Source organism: Trichosurus vulpecula, chromosome 2 (genome assembly GCF_011100635.1).
Source record: "Trichosurus vulpecula isolate mTriVul1 chromosome 2, mTriVul1.pri, whole genome shotgun sequence".
Taxonomy (NCBI): domain Eukaryota; kingdom Metazoa; phylum Chordata; class Mammalia; order Diprotodontia; family Phalangeridae; genus Trichosurus; species Trichosurus vulpecula.
Genome location: NC_050574.1, coordinates 292084146 through 292100951, shown reverse-complemented (window position 1 = coordinate 292100951; position 16806 = coordinate 292084146). Strand labels below are relative to the sequence as shown.

The window sequence follows — 16806 nt, the reverse complement described above, 5'->3', positions numbered from 1 at the left end:
CTTCTCTAGTAAGTTTAGGAATTTGTAGACGGTTCCTAAGCCGAGCTCCCTGGTTCAGAATTGGTTGTGCACAGTGACTGAGAGGGCGGAGAGTTTGCAGATAGTCCCTGGCCGCAATCCAGGTCTTCTTTTGCTATGGCCCAGGAGCCGGCAGAAGTTGGAGAGGTGGGGTGGGGAGGGGAGGGTTGAGGAATTTGCAGAGGAACCCTCGCCCCCAGCCCTTGAAAACCTGACAGTGTATCTCCCTCTCTGTAAAGTGTGTTCGCGCGTTGTGTGCACGGTCCCTGCCAAGTCTGGGAGTTTGCAGACTGTCCCTGACTCGGCCCGTTTCCACAACCCTGCAGCTTTGGCGGCCGCGGCTCGCGGGCTCTGGTTCCATTCCCAGGTAGCTCGCGAGGCAGGCTCAGCGGTCTCTGCTGCTGCTGCAGCCTGCAGGCGGTGTGACCTGCTCGCCCAACCCCGCATCCCTGCACACTGGCTCATATAAGGGACGACGGGTGAACAGCTCCTCCAGGGGCAGCTGCTGCTGCTACTGAGAAGGGAGGCAGCCTGAGAGGTAAGAAGCGTCTGCGATGATTTTTGTTGCTCTTGGTCTAGGGAAGGATGCACGCCCCCATCCCCTCCCCATCTCTTCTGCTTTCAACCCCCAGCACGTCATCCTGCCGCCCCGCTGGAGAAGGGAAGCTCTGCCTCCAGAAAGAGAGGAACGGGGTGACTAGGACAAGCCGAGGGGCAGAGCCGGGTGGCAGCTTCTGAGCCTCCCTGGTTTGCCCTCCTTCTGCGGCTGTCCAGCGCTCGGGCCGCTCGGGTAGGACCTTGGGACTCAGAGTCGGGGCGGGCTGCTGCCCGGAGACCGGCGCCCTGGTATCCCCTCCGCAGTCCCACCCGTGGGACGGGCACCCGATCTTGGGTCTGCTCCTCCCTAGAGAGAGGAGGACAGCTTTCAGGGTTGTTTCAGGCGTGTTTGGGGTGTTGGAAGCCCACGGGCATCACCTTCGGGAGAGAAGTCCAAGGGAGGTGAGCAGAAGGATGAGCGATTAGGCTATTAAAATGGGAGACTTGAGACTGAGCCTTGCCCACCCACGGGAGTCCTCCTGAAGTCGAGGTGAAGGCGCAGGCTCTCCTGCCCCCGGGATGCCTGGGGGCCAGGGGTCTCCTCCTGGTTCCGGGAGTGAGAGAACAGGCTAGGAGGTCTGTATTAGACTCCGGGTGCAAGGAGAATGGGGTTGGGGGGGAGGTGTTGTTGGGAGCGGGATGGTGGGGCAGAAAGCGAGCGCTTCCCACGGAGACTGGGACTATAGATGCAGCGAGCTTGGGGCTGTGGTTAGTGCTGGCCTTTTGCGGCCTCCTCTCTCCTCTACGCCCCAGGGGTACGCTGGCCAGTGCCCACTTAGGGGGTTAGCGAGACCTGGGAGCGCGGTTGCCAAATTGTGAGCCCGCCAGCTCGGGGTGGTTTATGAGTCTGGGAAAAGCGAGAGGCGAGAGAAGGGGGGGGAAAGGGAAAGGAAGGAGAGGAGGGGGAGGAAAGGCGAGAGCATGCTCAGTGGAGCCCAGGGAACTTCCTGCCGAATAGTGAGCCTCGCGAGGCAGGCAGGCACCCTGCCTGCCCGCCTCCCTTACTCAACCCTTAGCAATTCTGAAAGTTGCGAGGGGTGGCAGGGGTGCAGCCTGGGCTCCAGTCGCCTGTCCCGGCCACCTACCCCTCCCTCCCCGAACCTGGGCTCCTCTGGCGCCTTCTGGAGCCTGCCAGCGAGCCACCTTCTGCAGACCTGGGGGAGGGTCAGGAGGGGATTTGACATCTTTCATCTGTTCTTCTGGTGCCCACTCTGGTGCCAAAGTCGCGGCGGCGGGAGGCCTGGGGAGTGGTGATGGTGGTCTCCTTTTGGAACTCAAGGGGCTTGGAACAGAAAGGCAGGAGCGGAGTTTTCCCGTTGGCAATGAGCATAAAGTACAGTCCGTTTTAGTCCTGACTCCCTCCGCAACAAACCCTCTCCACGCAGAAGGATTTGGGAGGCGTGTGTGTACACATTTTTACTCTGTAATATATCATGTAACGTATACTTGTGCTATTTATTAGCTTTATAGCTTTCGCCAGGAATAGGGTTGGGGGTGAAGCCGCGGGTGGAACTTGGTCATTTGGTTAACACCCTGTTTGGAGAGCCCAGGAGCCGCTTGCTAAGCAGCACGAGAACTGTTGGAGCCAGGTTTCTGGGTAAAAGGATGGAGGGAGTGCGCCGGTGAACCTGAACATGTTATATGTTATTTGGTCCTTCCACTGACTCCCTCCTCTCCTCTTCCACTCCTTGTCTGAAGACATCCATCCTTGGGTAGCTTTACAAACTCCCATAGCCGCAGGTGGAAGCCAGTTGGAGGCGGTATTGGGGTTGGAGCGAAAAATTTTCTGCCTGGGACTAGGAAGTTGGGACGAGATTCGGGGAGTGTGCTACCCTTAGAAAGGGGCAAAGAGCATCTTAGAGGGAGCATGCATGTCTTTATTCCTGGTTTAAAGCACACAAACACCTTAAGTTCCAGCTATGGTAAGGAAAAGGTTTTTGGGAGTGGGGTGGAAGTACGGTTGGAGCTGACCCTATCCCGTTTCACTTTTATCCCTGAAACTGTCCCGTTTGAGTTTTTTTTTTTTTTTTAACTTGGGTGAGGTTGTGTGTGACGCACACCCTACGTCTCATCCTAGCTTTAGTGGTAGATTAGTACCCTCTTTGTTCCCCTGATTTGACAGAGCCGGGAGATTTTTGAAAAGGACAAAGCTTCGATTCTGTTTTGACATTATGGTATTATAATAGATATTTTCACAACCGTTCCTTGACCATGATTTACAATTTAAAATGTTCAAATGTGAGATATAATCAAAACACCCCTTCAAACAGTCGACTAATGGTCATTGGGAGAAAAAAACACCAAGAAATAAAAGGGTCCCGAAATAGGAAGTTGGGTCCCTTTGAAGAGGGAGTGTGGTTAGAGTTCTTTCGCTTTATCCCTTCCTTTTTCTCTTTGTCTCCTGTTCTCCCTGTCTTCTCTCTCCCTCCCTCTTCCTTGCTTCCTCCTTCCACCGTTCCTCCCTCCCTCCCTCTCTCCAAATGAGGTTAGATTTATAAAGAGCTTAGCACAGTACCTAGAACATAGTAGGCACTTAAATGCTTATTCCTTCCTTCTCTCACTTATTTTTTCGTGCATTTTTATACTAGAGCAGTGATTCTTAAACTAAGATCTTGAATTTTTTTTTCAGTATAAATTAGGTTCCTTTGTAAACCCATGTATTTAATTTTATAATTAAAATCATTCTGAGGAGAGGTCCCTAAGTTTCACCAGTGAAACCAGAGGAGATGCTGTATCTGTCGGGCAGGGAAGCTTCCTGGATCTCAGCAGTGTTACCTGGGGTATTCTATAAGGTGTATGTCAAGACCTTTTCAGTTGTTTGTTCGTTTGCGTACCCAGCTCCCTCCCTCACTTCCACCACAGTCAAATCCATTGACATAAGTCATTAAAAAAAATGAGTCTACCTTCCTGGTTCATATGTACTTAGAATCCATATGAGTGTTGATTTATAACCAGGATGGAAATGACAAAGATTGCTAAAGGGAATGGTTGGGGGGTGGGGTGGGGCAGTGAAATTAGTGAATGGCATCTGTGTACTTCTGGTCACTGGTACAAAGCAATAAATAATAAGATTTAAAAAAAAAATCTGATCCAATTTTAAATTTCTGGTGTTTTGTGGATTGAAAGTGTGACCTCAGTATTCATTTATCTATCTATTAACATATTTACATGTATAATGCATGCATACATAGTGGTCTTTAATAGAAACATACATCTTGGAACAGGGACCTCCAAGATCTTTCAAAATACTTTTTTTTTCCTCCCTTTCAGTTTAAAAATAACAAATCAGACTTTTACTCAGCTTTCCTCCCAAAGAGTTGAAATGCTGAAGTCCCTACAGTGTCTAATGCTGTGGTGTTACACTGAAGAGCTTCAATTGATGGAGGAAGGTGCCCCATATCAAGTTAAGGGTACTTTGACCTTCCATTCAAATCTTAGTTTTTGCTCCATGCTAACTACCTGCTGATCTGGGTATAATTGAAATATTGAGCTTAGTTTCCAAAAAGTCCTACATTTTTGGATCCTAATTCTCTGTGAAATCACTTCCTTGGAACAGTTTTGGCAAGGTCCCACGAGTAGTGGCTAGATGACAGGACATTTTTGGCTAATTCATGTCTGTTCCTATTTTTATGAGCTTTAATGGATGCAGGTGATTTAGTTTTAGCCAGGAAGTATAAAAAAGCTAGTACTATTTTCTTTTCTGTATCCTGGCCTTTATCTCACATGGGAAGTGTGTACTTTAGGGCTTCTTATCAAGAATTAGGTGTAAGATAGAGTGGTCTCTGTGACATGATGGCTTTCTTGCTGACTGGTGTAGTTTGAGTTATTACCAGTGTTTTCTAGAAAGGCAAGTGGGAGGACTAGAAGAGAAAGTATTTTTAAGATCATGGTATGTCTTGTGGGTTTTGGTCTTTGTGGGTATGTCAGATTTTGGTGAAATAGGAAGAGAGATGTGAAACTTGTCATTACATGTTTTACCAAGCCACCTTTAGTATTAAAAATTGCTTTGAAGACTATACTCTTAAGAAACTTTTACTAGCTAGAAGATGGCTGTACTGTTACAAAATTACATGTTTAAAATGAAGTAAAGCCCTTTTTTTTTAACCCCCTCCTCTTTGTGGTTTCTATTCAGATACATTTCTGGAATACCTCTGCTTGATATTTAGTATTCAATATCTACATGAATAAAAATAGTGAAGTTATGAGGCAGCTTAGAAGAGTAGATACAGTTCCAGGGTTGTAGTCCTGAAAACTTGAGTTCAAATCTAGAATCAGAATTTGAATAGCTGTGTGATCCTGGGCAAATCACTTAATTCAAGTAGATTCTTAAGACTTATTTAGTAAGTAGTCATGGATTGGCTGGGATCTGCCTGGTTGTTGTTGTTTAGTCTTTTTTGTTGTTATTGTTGTTTGTTTTTGTTTGTTTGTTTTTTAGTTATGTCTGACTCTTCCATTTTGGGGTTTTCTTGGCAAAGATACTGGAATGGTTTACCATTTCCTTCTCTGGCTCATTTTATAGATGAGGAACTGAGGCAAATAGGTTAAGTGTCTTGCCTAGAGTTACACAGCTAGTAAGTGTCTGAGACTGGATTTGAATTCAGGTCTTCCTGACTCCAGGCCTGGCATTTTATCCACTGCACCCAACCAGCTGCCCAAAATCTGCCTGGTGGCAGAGGGAATTCCTGCACTGGAATTCCACATACTGAGAAAATCTCAGTGTGTATTTGAGGGGGAAATTAAGTTAGATTAAGATGGAACTAACCATGGTTGCCAGGGTTTCTTTTTCCCGTAGTAATGTTTTTCCTTTTAATTTCTATTTTCATTTTTAATGTAATGTAAATGCATTAATTACATTTTTAATATAATGGTTATTGTATCCAGTCTTCTCTCCTTGTAGTAAAAACCAAGTACTTACCCTAGAAATATATGTCATGGAGGTCCCAGAAGACTGTAGCACTCACTATAACCATTTTCTTAACAGGTAGAATTTGGGGTCTTTTTCCTGTGTTTCCACATTTGAACTAATTTTCATTGACACCACATTGTAGGCATCTTGACATGAAGAACTTTCACTTTTGTCTTTGTATGCCTGCCCAGTGTTTAGAAATAGTAGGTACTTAATAAATGCTCATTGATTTATACTATTGAGTGTATCCCTCCTTTCCATAGAAAGGCACATGTAAAAGTGTGCCTTTCTGGGGTTTGAACCCATCAGTTTTGACAGTAAGACCTTCTACAAGGGAGAATTGGTTATCTCTGTGGCTGTGATCCTCAGGCTCCTTTCTATTTCCAGCTTGGAAAATCCCAGCAATCTGAGTGGGTAAGTGGGAAGGAAGGGAGGGAGGAGGGTCTTGCAGTTGTGATTTTTTTTGTTAGAACCATTGTTTTCCAAAGTCTCACTCGCCTTCTTTATCCATGGTCTAGGACCAGGGGTGGGGAACCTGTGGCCTCAAGCCACATGTGGCCTTTTAGGTCTTGGGGGCCTTTTGACTAAGTACGAGTTTTACAGAACAAATCCTTTTATTAATGGGATTTGTTCTGTGAAGTTAAGACTCTAGGACAGTGGTCTCCAAGCATTACTTACTTAAACATTATGTATCTTTACTACTCTACTAATAATTATGGTCATTATAATACAAATATACAATACTTACACCAGTAGGCTAACAATTATGTACATTATAAGTTTTAAAAGGATAAGGTAAAGATCAAATAATATTTCAGCCTAGAGTCAATAGGGAGTCACTGGAGTTTGACCAGGTACAGTCCAGAGTGACTGGGGGCTAATATAGTTGTGTTGAAGATAAGGCCCAACATGGGTCGGGCAGGGAGGTAGAAAGGATCTTAACTTCTCGCTCTCCTGTACGTTGATTACACACTCCTTCACCCATGAGGATGTTCTGTTGTCCCTGCTTTGGAGACCACTGGAGTGATTTGTTCTTTGACCTCTTATCTGAGACAGCTTACTTGATTAGAGATTATGTAAAGGAGGTCAGTCAGATCCCAAATCTGGTCAGTAAACTATAACTACCAAAGAAAAACATTTTTTCCCATGGCTTGAGGCTCTCTGCCTGAGTCTGGCAAGCTCACAATAAATGTCTACTTTGGTGACCAGAAGAAACTGTAGAGACCGTGGATAGCTTAATATGAATTCTTCTCCACTACTCAAAAAATAATTTAAAGCACATTTGCTACTGACTGGCTCAGGAGCATTTTCCTTGAGGCATAAGGACAGTGTATTATGTTATAGCAGCCTCTCCATAGCAGGTTATAAGAAGTACCTTAGAGTTCATCCCCCTTTTCTCTGGTTTTGCTTTTGAAGTTTGTTTTCTTAAAATGCAGCGGTAGTCTGTATTCTTAATTTGTGAGCTCATCCCCCTTCAGAGCCTTCTCCCTCTGTGGGTTATTTGTCCTCTGTCTTAAAGTGTTTCAGTTTTCCCTGATTGGTAAGAACTTTTGGCCCTGGTTTCTTCTAACACATATTTTTATTCTGTTAAAAGATTTTTAAAAAAGGAAAGTTGAAAAAGAGGAGTAAGGAATGGGGCAGGAATGTCTGGGCAGGGGGTTCCTTTAGGAGATCTGTCGAAGTAAAGATCACCCTGCCTCAGCGGCATCACCAAAGTTCCTGTGGAATCCTAGAAAGAGCAGAAGCCTAGAAAAACATTCTTGAATACCACAGCATCTGACCACTAGGGCCACTTGACTTCATGGAGTTACCATGTTGGAATGCTAATGAACAATTTTTTTCTTCATTTATACTTTTGGCATTGATTCAAACACTACTAATTCTGTCTTTGATTTCTCCCTATTTTATATTTTGCCCTTTCTCCACCATTTCTGCCCATGTTATTTGGTTAGTAAATAATTAGTTAGCAACACAAAGCACCTCCTTTAATACATAGATAAAGAAGAATATGTTGTTTTTGCCTCAGGGTTTTGTATTTTATCCGGAAATGTATAGCACACATAAAATATTTAGAAATGCTTCCAAAGCAAAGTGAAAAATAAATGCAGCTTAATTAAATGCAAACTGACCTCTTGGTGTCTCAGTTTCCTGCTAAAAATAAGGGATTCAGAATAGGTAATCTCTAAAGATGCTTCCCAAAGTTTAGTATTCTCTAATTATATAAGTGACCAGTTGATGTGGAGTAAAAGAACAAAAATGGTTGTGGAAGAATGATCATTGTTTTTCTCCTTCAACAAACATTTAATTGAATTTGTTGAACTGAATTGGATTTTCCCTTGTTGGCAGAGTTGCTTTGGTACACAGTTGAGATACTTTCTCAAGAAGAACCAAATCTCTGTGCCTCATTACCTTTAGGGATATTTTCCCTTGGATATTTTGAAATTAAATTTGTTGTTGCTTATTCTCTGGCTGGGAAATGACTTGGTTTCTCAAGAAATAAAGTAGAATGGTTTTTCTTCCATTGAGAATGAGGTTCAAACAAAAGCGATTGAGCTTTTGGGATTCTTATGGCCATGTGGTATAGTACCTCATGGAAAGAAATGAAATGTTTATCCTGTGAGAAGAATTTGGTTTAGATTTCAGTTTTTGTTTGTTTCTATTTCTCTATATAAGAACTCTAACAGCCATTCTGAAAGAATTGGCCCTCTTCATTCTCTGCCTTGTGATCTCATCTACTCCCCTGGCTTCAATTATCACCACTATACAGATGACTCTCAAATCTGTGTATTTAGCACTGACCTCTAACAGCTTTTTAGAAATTTCCCCTGGGATGTTCCATTGGTCCTGCATACACCCCAGGTTTAAAAGTAAACTGTTATATCATCAGCTTTCCAAAGACTGCCCCTTTTCTTAATTTCCTTATTTCTTCTTATGGCATTTTTCCTAGTTGCAAATCATTCAACCCTTGGGTTCATCTTTACTTTTCTCTTTCCCTCACTCCTTAGATCAAAACATTGTCCTAGCTTTGGCAATTGTACCTCTGTGGTACTTCACCCATCTATCCCTTTCTATCCCCTTATTGCTACTACCTTGGTTTGGAACCTTATTATCTCTTGGCCTGGACATTACGAAATATTACTAAATGGATAATTCTACTATTACTACCACTACAACCTCTACTACCACCACTACCACTACCGATGATGATGATGATAACAACTAACATGTGCTTACTATGTGCCAAGCACTGTGCTAAACACTTTACATAATACTCTGAAAGCTGGATGCTATTATCATACCCATTTTATAGAGGAGGAAACTGAGGCAAACAAGGATTAAATTATTTGCCCATGATCACACGGCTAGTAAGTGTCTGAGGCCAGATTTGAGGTCAGGTTTTCCTGAGTCCAGACCAAGTACTGTGTTCTTTGTGTCACCTACCTGCCCTGATTTCTGTCCTGGAATGGCCCAACTAGTCTTCTTATCTCTTCCTCCACTCCTCTCCTTCCCTCACAGTGTTTCAGTTGCTTCCTCATTCATTTTTTCCTCTTTGTTCTCAGACTTTATTTCTGAAGAAGGTCATTTGTGCTGCACATTTTCAAATAATGCCTAGTGGTTATTAAATAAAATAAAAAATCCCTGATTTTCTTTCCACAATCTGGTCCCAACTTGCCTTTTTATATACTACTCCCCTCCCCACACATACTTTCCATCTTAAAAGATTACTCTTTATTTCTGGCAGAGCTATTGACAAGGAATTTTGCCACTAGGGGCAAATTCAATTGAGGTGGGTCAACTGAAAGGGACATGAAATTTTATTCTCACAATTTTTGGGTGTGGTTGAGGTAGACTGGACTGGTCATGGCATTTGAAAGGTAAAGTCATGAGGAGAACAGATTGTATGAAAGGGGTAGGATTTGGGGGGGAAGGAACACTGTGATCCAGATACTATTACAGGAAAAATAGTGATTTGGAGGGAAATAGATAACAAAAAAAAAAAAAGGATATGGACAGGATTAAGTGAATCTTAGAAGAGAAGAAATGTTTGTCAAAATCAGTGAAGGCAGAAAGCAAGGAGTATGACATCTTTTCCCGTTGGCCCTTTGTGTTTGTAGTAAGTGGTGTCAGAGAAGGGTCCTTGAAGAGAGTACCAAGAGATATGGTGTCTTCAGGAGAAAGCTAGGTTTCAATGAGGACCAGAAAGTGGGAGCAAGATAACTGGAAAAGATCTTGGGTGAATGGTGTTTGTTAACAATAGAAGAAGGTTTCAATGAGCACAATGGAAAGATTGGAAGGATAAGGCGTGGAAGGCCTAAGGCTGAATTTATTGGGGGAAGGGAGCAGGGTAGCAGCCAACCTGTTCTGTGAAACCTTGGGGCAGGGTGAAGGAAACACCTCCTACCCATCAGTATGTTGACCTCTGGATCAAAGCTCCAGATTCCCAGGGTTAATTCCAACTCTGATTTCTGGATGACATTTTGCCCCCCCCCCCTTTTTTTGGTAATTGTGCCTTTATGCACACTGCCCTGCTTCCCAGCCTCTCCCCTCCCCAAATCCTTCTCTTTTTCTCAAGGCCAAATTTAGGTGCTGATCCCAGTAGCTGTCAATGATTTCTCCTTTCGCAAATTTCTCCCAGTATTCTATTTGAACCTCTTCAATCCACTTATCAACATTATGGTTTTTGTATTTGTTTCATATTTCTTACTGAATTATAAGCTTCTTAAGAATGGGATTGTGTATTATTCATCTTTATATTACTGAGCTAGGCACATAATAAATGCTCATTGTTGAAATGAAATTCTAAGTATTTATTCATGTGATTAAGTAGTGTCTTTTTGTGTATTGTATAGTGGAGTCCTTTAGGAATGAGAAGTCAGAAAAAAAATCCTGTTCCTTTTAGAATATTTTTGTGGGCAATTACTCTTTATCTCTTCACCCCTGAAATAGGTCAATATTACCTCTGTGACCTCTGTATTTGAAGAATCATAGGATTTTGGAGTTTGGCAAGGACCTCAGGAGATAATTCTTTTATGCTCAGCCCTCAGCTTAATTCTGCATTAAATCAAACATTGAGAGCTAGAAAGGATGTTAGAGGTATCTATCTTTTTACAAATAAGGAAATTTAGGCAAAGACTGAAGTGATTGGTCCAAAGTTATACAAGTAATCAAGATAGGATTGAAAATTAGGTCCTCTTACTTGACATGTAAACAAACAGGCAAATATAAGGTAATTTGAGGATGGAAAGAGAGTACAAACAGCTAGAGGAAACAGGAAAGGTTGTGTATAAAAGTGGCACTTGAGCTGAATCTTGAAAGAAAATAGAAATTCTCAGATGGGAGAGAGGAAGCTGTGTAATCTAGGTGTCAGGGGCCAACCTATTCAAAGCCACAAAGGAGGGAGATATATGAGATGGTCAGGCAATTCCAGATAAGGACACTTAGTGTCAGATATTGTTAGATTTTAGAGTGTATTTCCTGGAGAATGTTTGGAATTCCCATCCTGGCACTTGGTCTTCTCCCCAGGATGGCTCAAGTTCTGCTCAGTACCTCCTCACTCAGTCTGATGATTCTTTATAACAATCACTGAACCCTGACTTTCTGAGCCCATAGACTTTCTGTGTTTCTTCCCTTAGCAAAGTGCCTTGCATGTAAATACATAATATATAATAATTATATATATTAAATAATAATTTTATGTATAATGTGTATATATACGAGTTGCTTAATAAGTGTGTGGTACTTTTAACTCAATTCCAGGAATCTTATGTTAGAAGGAAATGATTTGGCTTGTAGGATGATTCATTCAATTGAATGGCTTCATCCTAGTCACTGAGAAATGATGCTGTTCCCCCTTCTCTTTCAAAACCTATATTTAGAATATGAAAATGCTCAGCATTTCTTTTCGTTATTTGGAAATTAAGTAAGTGGTAGGGAAAAGGGAAGACTCAAACCTCATGAATGCTAGTATCTATGTGAAAAAATCACATTAATTATTTTCCATTTTTTTAGAAAGATTATGCAGTAAAATTTTAAATTGTATATTTACCCTATTTTCTCCCATCTTTGATATGCTTGGTTATTAATTCTATCAAAAATCATTTAACAAGCATTAATTAATCAATTAGTCCTTGTGTTAAGTCCTGCCCATAGATATAAATGTGAGATAGTCCCTGCTTTCAATCAGTTTACATTCTTTTTTTTTTTTAAATGCAATTTATTTATTTAACATATTTGGTTTTCAGCATTGATTTTCACAACATTTTGAATTACAAATTTTCTCCCCATTTCTACCCTCCCCCCCACTCCAAGATGGCTTATATTCTGGTTGCCCTGTTCCCCAGTCAGCCCTCCCCTCTATCCCCCCCCCCTCCCCTCTCATCCCCTTTTCCCTTCCTTTCTTGTAGGGCAAGATAAATTTCTACGCCCCATTGCCTGTGTATCTTATTTTTTAGTTGCATACAAAAACTTTTTTTGTTTTTGAACATCTGATTTTCAAACTTTGAGTTCCAAATTCTCTTCCCTCTTCCCTTCCCACCCACCCTCTCTAAGAAGTTGAGCAATTCAACCTAGGCCACACATGTATTATTATGTATAACCCTTCCACAATACTCATGTTGTGAAAGGCTAACTACATTTTGCTCCTTCCCAACCCATCCCACTTTATTGAATTTTCTCCCTTGACCCTGTCCCCTTTCCAAAGTGTTTGTTTTGATTACCTCCACCCCCATCTGCCCTCCCCTCCATCATCCCCCCACCTTTTATTTTTTTTTATCTTCCTCCCTCTTCTTTCCTGTGGGGTAAGATACCCAACTGAGTATGTATGGTATTCCCCCTCAGGCCAAATCTGATGAGAGCAAGGTTCACTCATTCCCCCCTCACCTGCCCTCTCCCCTCCTCCCACAGAACTGCTTCCTCTTGCCACCTTTATGCGAGATAATCCACCCCGTTCTATCTCTCCCTATCTCCCTCTCTCAGTATGTTACTCTCTCATCCCTTAGTTTCATTTTATTTCTTTTAGATATCTTCCCTTCATCTTCAACTCACCCTGTGTCTGCTCTCTCTCTTTTACATATATATATACATATATACACATATAAACACATATATATATATACACATACATACATATACACATAGATATATACATACATACACATTCACTTATATATATATACATTAACATATATATACATATCTATATCTATATCTATATCTCTCTCTCTCTCTCTCTCTCTCTATATATATATATATATATATATATATGGATATTCCCTTCAACTACCCTAATACTGAGGTCTCATGAATCATACTCATCATCTTTCCATGTAGGAATGTAAACAAAACAGTTCAACTTTAGTAAGTCCCTTGCAATTTCTGTTTCTTGATTACCTTTTCATGCTTCTCTTGATTCTTGTGTTTGAAAGTCAAATTTTCTATTCAGTTCTGGTCTTTTCACTGAGAAAGCTTGAAAGTCCTCTATTTTATTGAAAGTCCATATTTTGCCTTGGAACATGATACTCAGTTTTGCTGGGTAGGTGATTCTAGGTTTTAATCCTAGCTCCATTGACCTCCGGAATATGGCATTCCAAGCCCTTCGATCTCTTAATGTAGAAGCTGCCAGATCTTGGGTTATTCTGATTGGGTTTCCACAATACTCAAATTGTTTCTTTCTGGCTGCTTGCAGTATTTTCTCCTTGATCTGGGAGCTCTGGAATTTGGCAACAATATTCCTAGGAGATTTCTTTTTGGGATCTATTTGAGGAGGCGATCGATGGATTCTTTCAATTTCTATTTTGCCCTGTGGCTCTAGAATATCAGGGCAGTTCTCCTTGATAATTTCCTGAAAGATGGTATCTAGGCTCTTTTTTTGATCATGGCTTTCAGGTAGTCCAAGAATTTTTAAATTATCTCTCCTGGATCTATTTTCCAGGTCAATGGTTTTTCCAAGGAGATATTTCACATTGTCTTCCATTTTTTCATTCCTCTGGTTCTGTTTTATAATATCCTGATTTCTCATAAAGTCACTAGCTTCCACTTGCTCCAATCTAATTTTTAAAGTAGTATTTTCTTGAGTGGTCTTTTGGACCTCCTTTTCCATTTGGCTAATTCTGCCTTTCAAGGCATTCTTCTCCTCATTGGCTTTTTGGAGCTCTTTTGCCATTTGAGTTAGTCTGTTTTTTAAGGTGTTGTTTTCTTCAGTGTATTTTTCAGTATTTTTTTGGGTCTCCTTTAGGAAGTCATTGACTTGTTTTTCATGGTTTTCTCGCATCCTTCTCATTTCTCTTCCCAATTTTTCCTCTACTTCTCTAACTTGCTTTTCCAAATCCTTTTTGAGTTCTTCTATGGCCTAGGGCCAGTTCATGTTTTTCTTGGAGGCTTTGGTTGTATGCTCTATGACTTTGTTGTCTTCTTTAGGCTGTATGTTTTGGTCTTCTTTGTCACCAAAGAAAGAATCCAAAGTCTGAGACTGAGTCTGGGTGCGTTTTCGCTGCCTGGCCATATTCCCAACCCACTAACTTGACCCTTGAGTTTTTCAGTGGGGTATGACTGCTTGTAGACTTACGAGTTCTATGTTCTACGTTTGGGGGGGAGGTGCCAGCTCTGTCAGAGCCACACTCCTCCTTCCCCAAGGACCCCCAGTCCAGACTGGGCTTAGATCTTCAGCAGGCTGTTGCACTCCTGCTCTGATCCGCCACTTAATTCCTCCCACCAAGTGGGCCTGGAGCCGGAAGTAACAACAGCTGTAGCTGCCCCACCTCCGCTGCCCCCGGGGCTGGAAGCCGAACCGGAACCGCGAACTCCTTCCACTCCCGCAGCTTTTCCCACTAACCTTCTCCGCAGTCTTTGGTGTTTGTGGGTCGAGGGGGGACTGGTAACTGCCGCAGCTCACATATTCAGGGCGCTAGGGCCCCCTCCGCCCGGCTTCTGGTCTGGATCGTCCACGCCGCTCAGGCTGGGCTCTGCTCCACTCCGTTCCCAGCTCCGTGTGGAATAGACCTCACCCAGAGACCATCCAGGCTGTCCAGGGCTGGAGCCCTGCTTCTCTCTGCTGTTCTGTGGGTTCTGGCTTTCTAGAATTGGTTCAGAGCCATTTTTTATAGGTTTTTGGAGGGACTCGGGTACGGAGCTCACTCTAGTCCGTGCTTACCAGCCGCCATCTTGGCTCCGCCCCAATCAGTTTACATTCTAATAGGGACATAATGTATATTATAATATATTCATACATATAGTATATGTTCCTATATAAGAATGGTGGCCAGGTTCAGTCTAGGAAGTCACAAGGATTGTGAGTAAACCCATAAAATAGTGGATTATCATGCCCTTTTCAGGAGTAATGGTTAATGATTCGATTACTGTTAACAGAATAAGAGGTGGAAAGAACAGATGGCAATATGCCTAAGCTGGGGAGGCTCTGGTGTCCTGGGAGATACCTGGAAGGGATAAGAAGTATTGTTGCAGTCCAGTGGCAGTATAGGTATAGTGAGTTGAGGAGAACTTGCACTTACTAATCAATACAGTTTTGCCCCGCCCCTTGGTGGAGTCCCCAAGTTGAGGGGATTAATTAGATTTTTGCTAGGACATGGACCCTAAAGATTGGGTATATGGTTGTGGGGGAGGTAGGAGAAAGTTTCTTTATCTGTAAAATAAAGGAATTGGACTAGATTATCTCTCAGGGTCTTCCTGGCTCTCAAATTTTATGATTTTGTGAAGGGAGCTAAATAACTTTTGTTGGAAGGGTCTAAATATTGAGGGGAAGTTAACTTACTGGTGGTCAGTCTACTGAAAGCATATGAAGATATCCAACACTGTTAAGTACATACAGAAATCTAGGAAATAGGGTCTTTGCCCTCAGGATGGCAGTCTGCTAATAGAGAAAGCACGTGTACACAATACTTTTCTCCCCTCCAAAAAAACCAACCCCCCTTAAAAAAACAGACAACCCAAGAAACTCTTTTATATAGCAATATGCTAACCAATTAGAATTAATCTGGTATAAACCAAGTCCTCTCTATATACATCTTTGGCATATGATGAGATTTTACACTAGATGTCAGCCAAAGAGAATTTCATTTAAAAGTCAGCCTCAACAAGAGGAGTTTTAAGTATAGTTCTCCTTTCATTTAAAAAAATGTACAAAGTATTATTTTTCTGTCTATTCAAAATGGTTTTCACTTTGAAACAGCCACTAACCAAGTATAATAAAACTCTAGTTATCTAAGGACTATCCCTCCAGAACAGTGTGAAACCCAGAAATAGAAACCACTCCTCCTCCTCCTCCTCAACTACACCCCCTTCTCCTCTCTAAAAATCTTTGGTAGTAACAAAAAAATGATTGAGAGAATCCAATAGTTACATCCAAGGCGATAACTGATAAGATTAGCTCCCAGATCAGAAGGAAAGGGGTAGTCTGGCAGGGGATAGCTACACAAGGCCAACTTTTTGGTTAGAACTAGGGAAGTGGTGAAAGGAGACAAGTGGAGAAAAGAGAATTGATAGAGGTTAAGAGTGACAATAAAAACAGGTAAGTGGTAGACATTCTGCTAATGGGTGAGAGATGGACCTAAAACAGCTGGGGAGCAAACTACTCCACCTCAGGAGCTTTTGAAGGCACAGGGTTAAGACACTCTTACTCTGTGTCATAGCAAAGACAAACACCCAGTTATCTCAATAGTCTGTATTACGGTTTTGCATGACTTCACTTGTATAATGGGCTTGCCTTCATATGCACATATACTATATATTGTTTGCCTTAGCACTCGCGTGTGTAGTATAATGAGTGGGGAAGAGGCTGGAGGAAGGGAGAGAATTTGAAACTCAAAATTTAATCTATAAAAATAGTCAAGGTTACGTTGCCCTGGAAGTCTAAAGTCTTTATTCCACCTTCATGTGGAAAGTACACTGAACCAAGAGTAAGAAGACTCGGGTTCTTAGACTTTTAACCCATTCATATTATACATGGAGAAACTGAGGCCCAGAAAATTCAAGTGACTTGCTAACATTCACATAGGCAAATAGTGAGTAGTAGAAATAGGATTTGAACCCAGGATCCTGGATGTCAAGTCCAATCATTTCATTTCACTTTGCTGCCTCTTTAACTTCATTTTCCTCTTGGGTTAAAATGAGGCAGATGGATTAAAGATTCCTTCTGGCTCTAGGAATCCGTTTCAGGTTGACATCAAATAATGTGTATTCTGAACATGGTTCTTCACACAGCTGTGGATCCATTTAACTCATCTTGCCCACCTTTTTTGATCTTGTCCTCTAGGATCTCAGAAGTCTGTGTA

General features: G+C 42.0%; 1 protein-coding gene across 1 annotated transcript in view; it reads left to right on the top strand.

Annotated features, from left to right (window-relative positions):
* Positions 1-234: 234 nt before the first annotated feature.
* Positions 235-16806, top strand: part of MGAT5 (alpha-1,6-mannosylglycoprotein 6-beta-N-acetylglucosaminyltransferase) — a 384608-nt gene continuing 368036 nt past the window's right edge. The window contains exon 1 of the mRNA XM_036747575.1: positions 235-556. The gene's annotated coding sequence lies outside the window, so the exon portion shown is untranslated. The remainder of the gene's footprint in view (positions 557-16806) is intronic.